The sequence below is a fragment of the Neovison vison genome, chromosome 3, assembly GCF_020171115.1.
Source record: "Neovison vison isolate M4711 chromosome 3, ASM_NN_V1, whole genome shotgun sequence".
Lineage (NCBI taxonomy): Eukaryota > Metazoa > Chordata > Mammalia > Carnivora > Mustelidae > Neogale > Neogale vison.
This window is the reverse complement of record NC_058093.1, coordinates 201,783,310-201,797,963: the sequence shown is the minus strand read 5'-3', so window position 1 is coordinate 201,797,963 and position 14,654 is coordinate 201,783,310.

The window sequence follows — 14,654 nt, the reverse complement described above, 5'->3', positions numbered from 1 at the left end:
GTGGTGACAGTGATGGTGATTGTGGTGATGGTCATGATGGTGGTAGAGATGATGATGGAGATGGTAATGAGTGTCAGCAACCAACCTTCTGCTTGTGCTGCACTGACCACCTCCAAGTGCTCCAGACACCTATCCTTTCCCCTCCATCACACCCCTTTGGTGCTATGGGTCGATAAGGGTAATTCTAATCTCATAGACTCACTGTTCCATTGCAAAATTTTGAGCCTTTTCATATCCTCTGCCTCCACGATGAGGAAAGAGAGACACAATGAAGTTCTCAGGGTTGCAGAAACAGAAAATGAGAATAATGATTCTGGAGCCCAGTTCTTCAGAATCCCAGTCCAAGTCCTTTTTTGTAATACCACGCTACTCTCTCATCATGCTTGTACCCATTCTCCAAAACTGTTTTCTGAGAGTCTGTGTGGATATACTAGGACTCCATCCAGCCCCAGATCCCAATACAGAGGTCTGTTCTGGACTCATTGCTGTCTGTAGCCTAAGGTGTATCTGACCTACCCAAAAATGAGCCACGAGCTCACCAAGAACACTGCTTGCGATTGGTTTCAGGATTCAAACTCCAAACTGGGACCATCCCACATGCAGGAAGACACATGTGGTTTTCCCCTATAGCTTTTTGAAAAAGTAGAAAACATACAATTCTATGGGTACCTGCACTTCTTTTAACAAAGCACTTTCCATTTTATTGTTTCTAATCAGAAGCAAAATGTTAAGGTCCAACACAACTCCCAGACTCTGACAATCTAAATGCCAGCAGTGACAAACAGCTCTTTGGTTCCATGGTGTTTCCAGTGCATCTGTCAAATGCCATTATGCTTTTATAATGGCCGGGAATATTCATCTTTGGAGGAATAGTGCAATCATTTCCAGCCTTTGAATTATGAAAAGTGACAATTTTTCTCTCATGAATTGTCATCTTTCAGTGTGATACACACAGGCACATGGTTGACTAGTTTTATAAAGTAAGAAGAAATCACCCAAAAAGCTGCATTGCTATCTTCCAGGCTGCCTTCCTCTGAGGACCTCCTGCTCATCACAGTGAGATTAACTCAAGGGGCCAGGCTGGGTCTAATCCCAGCTAAGAGGATGGAGGACAGCTTGTAACTGGACCACACATAGAAAGCCTGAGGTTCCCACCTCCTAACCAGGATGCAGACCCAAGTCTTTCATGTTGCCGACCTTTTCACTCTGTCATCCTGATGACCTTGCCCAGCTTTGCATTAGTGATGGAAATTAATGATTTACATTTTGACCCCTCTGGAGACTTTGAGCGCATGAATGAAATTGAGATCCAATATGGAAATTTGTGGATGATAGTTGGTATTTTAAAAGACAATAATATAATTCTTTTTCTGCCTATTCTCTCTCCTCCATTGTGGAAGATCTTCTACCCCTATACCACCAATAGCAGGCATAGTCATATAGCTTTCTTCAACCAGTGAAATCTGAGTACAATGATGCCACATGTGGGGAGAAATCCTGAGAGCTGTACTGTGGCTCTGCCATGCTCTCTTGGCCCCTAGAAGCTTCTACTTCTATCTGAGTCCTAGAGCAAGGAGCACTGGAACAGACTGCAGCTGACGCTTAAGGAACATGTACTATGAAGACAGAATTAATATTTGTTAATCGTGTTTAGTGTTATCTGTTAGTACAGCATAATTTAGATTAAACTGACTGTTACTAACTCAGATAGCTGTCATTTCCAGCCATGCTTTCCAACAACAATACAAAAATAACCAGGTGTGCTGTAGGGTGACTCAAGTTTACGAGACTGACACACCCTTTATCTTCAGTTGTTGGATCTGTCTCTTCAGCTCATGGGACCTCAACATAGTTTGGGAGGTAGAAGAAGGGAGATGAGCTCCCTAGTATTCTTTGGTCCAGCAAGCAAACTGACTTCAGTTTAAAACTCAAAACAGTCAAATGTGTATGTGCCTTTCTCAGAATGAGTGTGTGTGTTTTTGCAATTATTTTTTGGATTGGATCTTATTTTTGTGTTATAAGACAAAAATAAATTCTAGCAGGTAGCTAAGGAAACATATTTGTTTAAATATGGATTCTTTGTCTTAACATTAATAAATAGCTCAAATTTGGATCATTTCAGTCTTTCTGCTGGAAACTATGTGGTCTCTGTTAATAATTCAGCTCTAACTGATGGAAATCAACATACTTTATGTTGTCATCACTCGTGAGTCTCACAGACAAGACTGTCTTCATCCCCATCCCCTCCTCACCTGCCCAGGCTTCAGAGGAAACTCCCTGAACTCATCTTGCTCCAAGAAACACGGGTCTCCTGGCAGATTTTTCCCTCATACCTTCACCCTGTTCCCCAAACCTGCCCTGACCAGATGAGGAAGAAGAACCACTGCTGTTACTGTATCTGAGAACATCAATTTTGTCACTTAAAAAAAAATTCCAAAATTTAAACTTTAAAAGATAAAAGAATCTTATGAATGTGTCTATTATTCATTCTGCTGTAATAACCCCACTTCACCAAAGATGATGAGTGATTTATTCTCACCCTCTGAAAAGGTGAAAGTCTCAGAAAAAGCAAGAAAAAAATCAAAATATTGTCCTCCAACATTAACATCTCTCAGCTATGTTGTCTAAGGGGGACGTCGTTAAGGGGACTTCATGCAACATAGCTCAGCTGGGTGATACCTGAAAATATACATTTTGCCTCCCTAAAATATCTTGAAATTAGTGGTGTCCCAGGACAGGAATCAGTAATCTGTGAGACCAGATCTGGTCCCCTCCCTGTTTTTTGTTTGTTGGTGGTTTTTGTTGTTGTTGTTTTTGGTATGGTAAAATACACATTTAACAAAAAATGTATTCTGGTATTTCATTTATATAAAAATAGTAACTCGTTTTGTGAATAATTTTAATATTTCTTGCCTAATTTCTTTTAAAATTTCTTTAATTCTATCCTAGGTCCTCTGACAAATTTTTTAAGTAAAATAATGTTACTTCTGTTCACTTCTATAATAGAGATTTTTGTTTATTTTTAAAACTATCTTTTACATCATGAGATGTGACCCTTTGAGTATGATATTGTGTCGTTCCTCATCTTTTATTACAGTCTTTGGCTTAAAATCTAATTTATCTGATATAAGGATTGCCACCCCAGCTTTCTTTTGATGTCCATTAGCATGGTAAATTGTTTTCCACCCCCTCACTTTAAATCTGGAGGTGTTTTTGGTTCTAAAATGAGTTTCTTGAAGACAGCCATATTGGTGGGTCTTGTTTTTTTATCCAAAAGATACCCTGTGTCTTTTGATTGGGGCATTTAGCCCATTTACGTTCAGGGTAACTATTGAGAGATATGAATTTAGTGCCATCATATTGCCTGTAAGGTGACTGTTACTGTATATTGTCTCTGTTCCTTTCTGATCTACTACTTTCAAGCTCTCTCTTTACTTAGAGGACACCTTTCAATATTTCCTGCAGGACTGGTTTGGTGTTTGCAAATTCTTTTAGTTTTTGTTTGTCCTGGAAGCTTTTTATCTCCCCTTCTATTTTCAATGATAGTCTAGCTGGATATAGTATTCTTGGCTGCATATTTTTCTCACTTAGTGTGCTGAATATATCATGCCAGTTCTTTCTGGTCTGCCAGCTCTCTGTGGATAGATCTGATGCCAATCTAATATTTCTCCCATTGTATGCTACAGATTTCTTGTCCCGAGCTGCTTTCAGGATTTTCTCTTTGTCACTGAGACTTGTAAGTTTTACTATTAGATGACAGGGTGTCGACCTATTTTTATTGACTTTGAGGGGGGTTCTCTGTGCTTCCTGGATTTTGGTGTTTGTTCCCTTTGCCATATTAGGGAAAGTCCCTACTGTAATTTGCTCCAATACACCTTCTGCTCCCCTCTCTCTTTCTTCTTCTTCTGGAATCCCAATTATTCTAATGTTGTTTCGTTTTATGTATCACTTATCTCTCAAATTCTCCCCTCGTGGTCCAGTAGTTGTTTGTGTCTCTTTCGTTCAGTTTCTTCATTCTCCATCATCTGGTCTTCTATATCACTAATTCTCTCTTCTGCCTCATTTACCTTAGCAGTAAGAGCCTCCATTCTTGATTGCACCTCATTAATTCCTTTTTTGATTTCAGCTTGGTTAGATTTTAATTCTTTTATTTATCCAGAAAGGGATTTTATTTCTCCAGACAGCATTTCTCTAACCATCCATGCCTTTTTGAACTCAGCTAACACCTTGACATTTATCATTCTGAACTCTAGATCTGACATATTACCAACGTCCATATTGACTGCGTCCCTAGCTGTGGTACTGCCTTTTTTTGTGGTGACTTTTTCGGCCTTGTTATTTTATCCAGATAAGAATATATGAATGAGAGAAGAAATAACTAAAAGCGTGGCAAAGACCCCAGAAAAATGTATGCTAACCAAATCAGAGGAGAACCCAAACTGGGAGAGAAAAAAAGGGGGTAAAAAGAAATTAAAAATATATACATATATAATATATATGTATATACATATTTTATATATAATATATGTACATACATATATGTATATATGTATATATTATGTATAGATAGTATATATAATATACATACTATATATTATATACTATATTATATATTATATATACTACATATACACTATATTATATATACTATCTATACATATATATACATATATATTATATGTGTATATGTTTTTATTATGTGTGTATATTTACATATGTATATATTTATATTTATATATGTATATATGTATATATAAATATATGTATATATATATTAGACTGGTGACTAGAACAGATTTATATAGATTTATATATGTATATATATTTATATATGTATATATGTTTTATATATGTATATATAATATATATTTATTATATGTATATATATTTATATGTGAATATGTATTATATATACATATATATAAATATGTGTGTGTGTGTGTGTGTATATTAGACTGGTGAATAGAACAGAGCCACCCACCTGATTTTGAGTGTATTCTGGTCTCTTAGAAGAAATTACCTCCCAAAATTTTAAAGAAAGAAAAACATATATATACAAAAATAAGGGTAAACATGATGAAGGGATCTATTAGAAGAAATTGTATCCCAAAAGTTTTTAGAAAAAAAAGAAAACCGTATATGTATACAAAAAATAAGGTTAAACACAGTGAAGGATAAAATATGACTATAACTATGAAGGTTTAAAAAGATTTTTTAAGAAAGATATTGTTAAGATAAACTAGTTAAAAAGTGTTGAAAGGAAAAGTTTAAAAAATTAGAATAAGAAAAAAATAAAATTAAAAAAATTTAATTTAACTTTGCAAACTAAAGAATCATGGGGAAAAAGCCATGAATTCCATGCATTGCTTTCCGCTATCTTTGGAGCTCGGCTGTTCTCCTTGATCGGTGAACTTGGTCTTGGCTGGATGTTCTTGCTGATCTTCTGGGGGAGGGGCCTGTTGCCGCGATCTCAAGTGTCTTTGCCCGCCTCGGAACTGGACCGCCCTTGCCAGGGGCCGGGCTAAGTCATCTGCTCGCCTTCGCGCTGGAGCTTTTGTTCCCTGAGCGCTTCCCGTAGGGCTGGGGAGGTCGGGAATGAAGATGGCGGCCGGGCAGTCTCCCGCCTGGACGAGCGGAGAGCTCGGGACCGCTCCTCAGTGGGACTGGCTCCTCAGGGGGACCCGCTCCTCAGTGCGCCCTCAGAGAAAAGCCCTCAGTCCCTCCGGGCTCCCTGGTCTCCAGCGGCTCGAGCTCACCCGGCCTGAGGAGCGTCTCTGTCTCTGGCGCGGCCCCGTGTGGAGTCTCCAAACCCAGCGGATTCCTGCCTCAGAGAAGGACGGTGAGTGTCCCCGATCTGCTGCTCGCGGCGTCCCTGCTGGAAGAGCGGCGTCCCGACCCTGCCGTGGATCACGGTTGAAGGTGACCCGAGCTGGGAGCTCACTCCTCCGCTCCGGCTCCGTCAGCCGCTTCCCCGCTCATACCTGCCAGCCCTGCCACCCAGACACCCCAGTGTTTCTGTGGCCCTGCGAGACCTGAGACCATACTGTCCCCATGGAGGCTCCATACCCCCACCCCCCCGCTCAGCCCCTGGAGCCACGTCCCTCGGTGGAGCCGTCTTCTAGAGTTCGGATTCTGGGCTCCGCTGCTCCGCCGCTGGCCGGGAGCCGGGCCCTCCCCCCACGGTCTTCCCGTGGCTTCAGATTCAGGCCTCCGCATGTCCAGCCTTCCAAAAAGTGGTCGCTTTTCTGTTCCTAGAACTGCTGCTCTTCCCTTCCATCTCCTGCTGCGTTTGCAGGTGTGCGGGATGGGTTGGTAACCGTCTAGCTCAACCACGACCTGATTTCATTTCAGTCCTGGCTCCTCCACCATCTTGCCTCTCCTCCCCACTCCCCCTATTTTTTTTTTTTTTTTAAGATTTTATTTTGTCAGAGAGAGAGAGAGAGCGCGCACGCAAGCCGGCAGAGAGGCAGGCAGAGGCAGAGAGAGAAGCAGGCTCCCCGCTGAGCAAGGAGCCCAATGTGGGGCTCAGTCCGGACCACGGGATCATGACCTGAGCCGCCCAGGCGTCCCTCCCACTCCCGGTTTTGTAAAGGTTACTGGAAACCAGCATGGGCAGTGATTTCTCCTATGCTATGTGGCCATGCTGGGGACTTACCGCAGGGACCACATGGCGTTTAAAGTCAAAGTATTTACTTCCCGATCCTTTACAGAGAAAGTTGGCCGACGTCTGTCTCAGAAGCAGCGTGGCTGGCTGGTTTCTCTGCTTGAGGCAGGGGACAGCCACTACGTGGCCAGACCAGGACACCCTGCACAGCCTCTGCCCCGGAATTCAGCCAGCCTGCATTAGGTTGTGGTTTTCCCCCTGTCATTGTAGATATCAAAGTTTCTCCATCATCTGTGCAACACATGAGCTGGAGGATGCGGCCAGGCCAGTCATTTATTGGCTTATTAGACTCCTCAGGGAGAAGGCGTCTGGTTGGTACTTTCTGTTCTCTCCAGAGCTTTATGATGTCTGTAGAGCTTTTTATCATCATTCAGATGACCTTCACTGTGGCACCGGAGAGGCCCCCTCCTAATACTCTTTCCTCAAAAAGGCGACTAAAGAAAGATGTTTGGGTTGTGAGAAGAAACTACATCAGCAACTTGGTCTTTAGTCAAAAAATGGAAAAGGGGGCGGGTAGGAGGGAGCATGTGAGCCCAATACGGTTAGGACATTGTAACACTTAACCAGAATTGTCCTCTTAACCAACATGGCCACCCATACCCGCCCATTATCCCAGCATGACTGCCCTACCCTCTCTTTCACCAACATGGCCACCCAGACCACCCCCGTTCATCAATATGACTGCCCAAAGCCTTCCCTTCACCAAACATTGTCACCCATACCCTCCTTTTCATCACCATGGCCACCCATACCTTCCCCTTTACCAACATGGTCAGCCATACCCTTCCACTCCCCCCACCATGACTGCCCATACCTTCTCTCACCAGTGTGGCCACCCATACCCCCCCAACCCAAAGTGGCCACCCATAGCCTTCTCTTCACCCAACATGACCACCCATACCTTCCCCTTCACAACCATGGCACAGGAAAAGGAGTGCTGATGTCACAGAGACCTTGCCACTCCCACATCTAAGCAAACAGTGCCAGTCCTATATTTTGATCAGATTTGCCAAAATCACATGAATCCTGTTTGCTGCTCAGCATGTTCTCTCAGTGGGCAAAGCCAACAAATACCACTCACAAAGCTGATTAGTAAGCCTAGGTTTGAACTGGTTGGGTCACTGATGATAGAGACATCCCACCCTCATCACACACATAATGGCCTCATAGCCTTTCTCACCTCATCCCTGCCTTCACTTGATGGCGTTGGGGACCAAGACATCCTTGTCTCTGGCTTGGTAACTCAATAGGTTACAACCACGGTCCGATCCTGCTTATCTAAAGTTTAACTGGGCAAACCTGCTTGCCACTGGACCTCTATTTGGAAGAGATAGTGGTGTTTGAAATGGAGTCTGAATTCCTGGTTCACACAGATTCCAGGAATCCTAGAGGTGACTAGGTGGCCCACTCCAGGGAAACCGAAGTGACTCTTTCTGTGAACTAGTCTCTGGATTCATTCTATTTCCCTCCTTTGGATTTTTTTCTAGTTCCCTCCTTCCCTTCCTGCCTGTGTTTGCGCAAATATAGAGTATAGGACTATGTCTCCTCTACTGATCTTTTTGCTTCTTCATGGTATTTTCTTCCTTTTTGCTCTTTTGTCTTTGTCTCCGTCGTGTAAGAGGGGCTATGCATTTGACTTTGACTCAGAGAAGATGCTGCAGCAGAAAAACTAATTTGAGCCTTAGAACCTGGGCTCTGTAATCGGTGTATAAAATAAACACCATGAATTACATTCAGAGTTCCTCTTAGAATATTAGAATAGGACATGTTTCCCCGGGATAGAGCGGAGGGACTGAGAAGGGAGAAAGGGAGGTGAGAAGGGGGCCGGAGCTGGGAGAGGCTCAGCCAAAGGCACCTGGCAGGCAGAGCTGGAAACAGCATCCTCAGGCCACCTATTCTCGACCAGGTGGTATGACAAAGCTGTCCGTCCTCCTGATCCTCGCTCGTCGGCTGTTCAACAACAATGACAACTGTCTGTCTTCAAGATGGCTCAATTTCAGGCATAGGCAACTCCCAGGATGCAGATATACCTCAGAGAAGCAGGATAGGGGCACAGCCTGCCCTTATTCCCGGACATTCGGCGAGAAGGCGTTACGGAGGGACCTGTACTGGGGATGCTGACCTGGTAGCAAGTGTACCCATGACTGTTCGCACCCTCAGAGGGGGAGGTATGACAGGGAAGGGAGGGCCGAACGTAACTCCAGTATGTCCCTTCAGCCCAGCCTCGTCCGGAACTACCCTGAGGTGCAGCGGTCCAGTCAGCCAAGTCCATTCAGCAGAAGTCTCGGACCCGTAGTTTCTGGGCTGAACAAGACATGGAGAGCTATTTTATTTGGCCTGCACTGCATTTTCACATTTGTAATTCATTGTTAGCGTTTGAAAAATTGTAAGGTCTCACGTAACCATCCCAGTTTCTGACTTCTAAAAAACATAGGCCCATCAGACAGCAATCGGCTAATGTCCCTCCAGGGCAGTGGCCTCCTGGAGCTGTGGTTACCCTGCCCCTGCAGACAGGGCACTGGGATCATACATTAATATCTTAAACCCAAAGGTTTAAGATATTACAGTGTTTCCTTGTGTCTGTAGACATCTGGGTTTGCGATTGGGAAACTGTCCGAGGATGGATGAAGTCCCGCTCTTGTCATTCCTGGTGCCACCGATATAGCTAAATGCCTGTCATGTCGGCTTAAATGAACTGATCAGCAGATTGGACCAGGACTGAGGGATGCCACAGGCTTCAGTCTCCTCTTCCACTCCACACCTTCCCATTCTTCTACTTCTTGAGGTTTTCAGGGGTCCATTGAAGAGTCTCCTCTCCCACCTTTTTTCTCTTCTTTTTTTAATTTCATCTGTTTTTAAATTCATTTTTATTTCATCCCAAATAATCTCCACCTAGATGTAATCACATTTTTGCCCTATTTACTTTCCTCCTTTCTTACTCCCACTCTGTCGACCTTGGACCACGCCTATGAAGGTCAACTGCGACATGGGACGCAGGATACTTCGAATCTTAATCCCTAAGCAGGCAGCCCCTAAGATGAGTGATGGATATCTCCACATCAACTCCAACCCTTCCCTCCTGGCAAGCCTTGACATCCCCATATTCAAGCTAGTCTTCCCAAGTAGCAAATGGCTGCAAAACTTGGCATCTTGAAATAAGACTATTTTATTTCACTCATGGGTTCTGTGGACCGGGAATTTAGATGGGGTGCCATGGAGATCACTTTTCTCTGCTCCATGATGTCTGGGCCTCACCTGAGAAGACCCTCAGTCTGGCTGCTAGGGTCACGTGGAGGCTTGTTCACTCTCACACCTGGTGCCCTAAAGACAGATGTGCCCACGCAGGGCTGCCCCACAACATGACAGCCTGGAGTCCATGGATTTCCCAGATGGAGGCTCAGGGCCCCATGAGTATTTCAACAAGTTGCCTTTGGTGATGCTGTGTGTGAATCTGTTACCTCCACCACACAATGGGAAGTCCCACTCCGTCCTCAGAGACGGAAATAGCCTTCTCCTCGTGCTGGAGTGGCAAGGACATTTCATAGAAGACCGTGTAGGAGGGTGATGTGGCAAGGCCATCTTTGGGAAGGACAAAGTCTCGACCTTGGGACTGGACGATGCCATGGAGATCTGCTTATCAGATTGTCACATTTCATATGTTCCTGTCTCTTCTTGGCTTTTTGGGGAGGACCATTTTCCTTCATCCTCAAGAAGTAAAATCCTTCTCCCACGACGAGCTCCCCCTTTCCCCTCTCCCTTTCTTTCTCACACACCTCCTTGTCACATCCCTTTTTCCCTTCTCAGTCCCTTGTGTTCCAAACAGGGAAGCCCTCACTGATGCATTTCACCTCCATCTACTTGCATGAGCTGAGGACGCTAGAGTCTGCTGCGTCCCAACAGGACCCTCTCCCCTAAGCGACTGGCAATGCCCCAACACTCCACCGTGGTGAGATGCTTGCGAAATAAACATGTGACACACAGTCTGCCCCCAGTGGGTGCACCGGTTCTTGCAAGATCCTCCCTGGGTAATTCTCCCTGGGTAACGACCCACCGCTGTTAAGAGTCAATTTGGTGCTCGCCGTCAGTGAGATTTCCTAATAGGATTCAAGACTTTGGAAGTAAACACATTTACAAACTACAACCACTATACGGGCGGGTAGATCTCCCACTGGTGATTAATAAAGAATTTCCACGCGCTGCGTTTCTAAAGAGTTAGCGTTCTGGAATAGACAGCGGCGGCATAATTAAAGGTACAGAATCGCAGCCGCTAATAACGTCGAGCGGAGGCTGCTGCTCTGTTATCCATAATTGAGTGAGTACTTAATGTTTGTGCGCCGTTTGACAGCGTTTCAGCTCATTGACTCCATGGGGTCCCCCGGCCCCACCGTTCACTTGCACTTGCTGTAGATTTTTCAAAAATACCCACAAAATTCCACTGTGATCACGTACGCAGCAGTGGGGGCGGGGGTTGTGGGGCTGTTTGGCATTTCTTCGTCCAGATGAGTGTATCTTCAAGGTGACCCTATTGAAAAATAGGCAAGGAAACACTCAAGTGAGAGCTTCATGACCATGAACTTGAAATGCCATATGTAACCAGGGAACACTCCGGAAGGTGGGGTTCTGGCGGGAAAAGCGGAATCATCATTTCAGGAGCTCTTGCAAAACAGACAGAGATTTGTCAAAATGCGGTGAGGGAAATGTCTGCCTTCTCTGTCCCGAATGTGACAAAGCAAGGGGATAGTCGGAGACGGTGGTGCTAATGGCATGAAGGGGAGACCAGCTTGACCTAAAACAAGGTCCTTCATTCATTCATCTGCATCTCCGAGGGGAGGAGACCTCCCGCCAGAGCTGCGTCTCCAGGAGCTACAGGCTGCGGTCATTGGACAGGAGGTGGGTCAGGCACGCGGCCGCCATCTTCTTCAGGAGGTCTTGGGCCAGTCTTGGACCGCCGCCACCTCCCCACAAAGGAAGGAAAGGGAAGCTGAGTTTTTATCTCTGCAGCTGCCTTCCTCTTTGGTGTATGGTTTCTGGGAGAGTGTGAAGGAAACAGAAACCGGAAAAGAAACAAGAGTTGTTGGCGTCTGTTCTCTTTGTCCCGCCAAATCCCTGTGGGGCTCTCCCTGGCTTCCCCAACTCCACAGGGCAATTCTTGGGACCTCCTTAGGGGCTGGAAGCCTTCCTTCTGCCTTCTGGGGACTCCGTTGAACAACATCCCGGCTTCCTTGTCTCAGCAGCAGTTCTGACCCCAACTCCAATGTGGGGGGGTGTCCTACACCACCATGTGGTACTCCCATATCAGATGGGGTCCTCCAGTGGTGGAACTCCACCCTGACCCAGTCCATCCAGAGAGGGCATCCGATCCCCCAGGCGAGGGCCTGGGTCCCCCAGGTCTGTCCCTCCTGCAGGTGACAGTGGCAGGTGCAGGCTGTCCCCTGGGCTTCTGACCCCCTGCTGTAGATCTCATGCCCCCTTCGGCAGCTCCCAGGACTCAGAGAAACTCTTACTGACCAGGGTAAAGGACCTAACTCAGAAGCAGGCAGATGGAGGAGACGCACAGGGCAGGGTGTGGGGAAGGGGGTGGGGTTCATGTCCTCTCTGGGTGCCGCTGCTCGCCTCAAATTTCCCCAGGCTCACCCACCGGAGCAAGGTCTCTGAACCCAATCCATCAGAGAGGCACGGCCGATTAAATCATTAGCCATTGGCAATTAACTCAACCACCAGCCCCCTCCCCTTCCTTGAGGTCAGGCGGGGGTATGGGGTACCAGAGTTCCAACCCTCTAATCACAAGGTGGGCTTCCCTAGCAACCAGCCCCCCCACCTAAAGCAAGTGCTTTCGGAAAGTCTCATTAACATAACAAGAGACACCTTTATTGCTCTCATTACAGGAAATTCGGAGGGTTTTAGGAGCTTTGTGCCAGAAATGGGGACAAAGACCAAACATGTATTTCTTGTTATAAATCACAGCATCACAAAGGGTCTTACAGAACGTGCTGGGCAAATTAGCTGCCAGCCTCAAGGTCGATGTTGAATGTAGAGCCAACTCTGTCTTCCTTTGAAGGTCTTGGATGTGGCCCACCCCTCAGGAAGCTTGTAGGACTGGTGGGGGATTTCTGGTCAGCCCACTGTGGCCAAGAATCCAGGGGTGGGGACAGCCGTTTCCTTCGCTTCTCGAGCGATCCCACATCATGTCCATTTGCTGACTTCTCCTACAGCAGGTTCTTGAGGCTTCGAATCCCCAGTCCAAGCCCAATTTATTTTTTCAGGCCTGGCCAGCAATGCAAAGACCTTTTCTTTTTCAGGAGCCAGCAGACACCCCTGCACCCCAAGTTCCAGCTCTCCTGGGCTTGGAAGAAAGGAGGGAGCATCTCGTCCTCACGCCCAGCCATTAAAGGCATGTCTCTGCAAATTTCAGGATACTCAGAGGGGAAAAAAATGTGATGCCTGGGTTTTGTTCTCGCCTTCTGGGGACATGTTCCTCCCTCCTCTGATTCCTGTCATTCCAATCCCTAACCTGGCAGAGCTGGAAGGAGTTACAGGTGCTGAATGTGGCTGCAGAGCCGTTTTGCATTACAAAAGCAGAACTGCTCCACCAGCAAAATGACCGGGGAAAGAAAAGTCTCCCGTTGCCTAGGAGAATGGCTTAGAGGGTCAGGCTGCTTGCAGGCTGGGACAGAAAGGTGCTGTGCATGGTGGGGGACGCTCCGGGGTCCCCCACACTCCCTGGAGACCTGCCTAGGACCTGCTTCCCAGCGGCCGGCAGTCCTCCTAGTTAGCTCCTGTGTGCCCAGGCCTGACCTCCATTTCCACTCACCTGGGAAGACCAATGGGCTTCTTCATCCTCAGCTGATGGCTGGACCCCACCTCTGTGGCCAGCACGTGACCCACGGCTCAGTGAGGCCAAGGGACAGAAAGGCTGGCATGTCGGGCCATCTGGGGGCCGGGTACACTGCTCCTTCCATAACCGGGTGAGGACCTGCCGGCCTCCTGAAATAAATGTAAATCCAGCCCCAAAGCTGTGCATTTTGCTAACTGAGGGATTAACTCAAGAGGAGGGGAGAGCCCAGGTGAGCCTGGGGACCCTGCAGAAGGACCGAGCAGGCCAAACGGACTTCTTCCCATTTCCCCCGACAGGCTCCCGTGTGATTTCTCCCCGAACCCAGTCCCCCCGGAGCGGCCAGGAGATGTGTGGAGGGGACGACGGCAGCGGGAATTCCTGTTCTGTGGGTAGGAGAGGACTCCAGACTTCTCGGAACAGCAAACAGGGTAGGATTCCGACGTTGGTGATCCGCGTGGGTCTGCCGCTTGCGGGTCTGGTTATTCCTTCCAGAAACACGGAGACTCGCTACTTGAGCTCCCCGTTCTCTTTGGGCCTGTGGGGACGGCGCCAAGCAGGACTGCCTTCTGGCATAGGTTGTCCCCACCAGAACCTGCTCCTGGGAGAAGGGGGATGGGAGCTGGGCTGAGAGGAACCCCAAGACGTGCGCTGCTGGGACCCGTTGTGTCCTCGTATCCCCAGCTCCCCTCACCCCGAGGAGAGAGACCGTTCTGCTCTCTGCCATGATCTCTTCCTCCCAGCCACGCGACGGCCTTGATTCACGTGGAGCCCCGTCCTAACAAGGAACAAGGCCAGTAATTATGTTCCCCTCTCACCTGCTGTGACCGCTGCCGGGCACTCACAACCCCCGGCTTCCCGGGCCGCGGGGACAACCCGTCTGGGTCCATCAGCACCCGTCCCAGCCCTGTGGGTGCCAGAAACAGTGCGTTTGTGTCCCCCCAGGGTGTCTAAGCCGACATCCTGCCCTGATGCTGGTGTGCACAGGTGGGCCTCGGGGAGGTGATCGGGCTGGACAATGGGGGTCATGACTGGGATTAGGGTCCTGACGGGGGAGACCCCGAGAGCACCCCTGCCCCATCCACCAGGTGCACACACGGCAAGAAGACGCCGGCCTCACCGGACCCCAAATCTGCTGGGGACTTAATCTTAGACTCC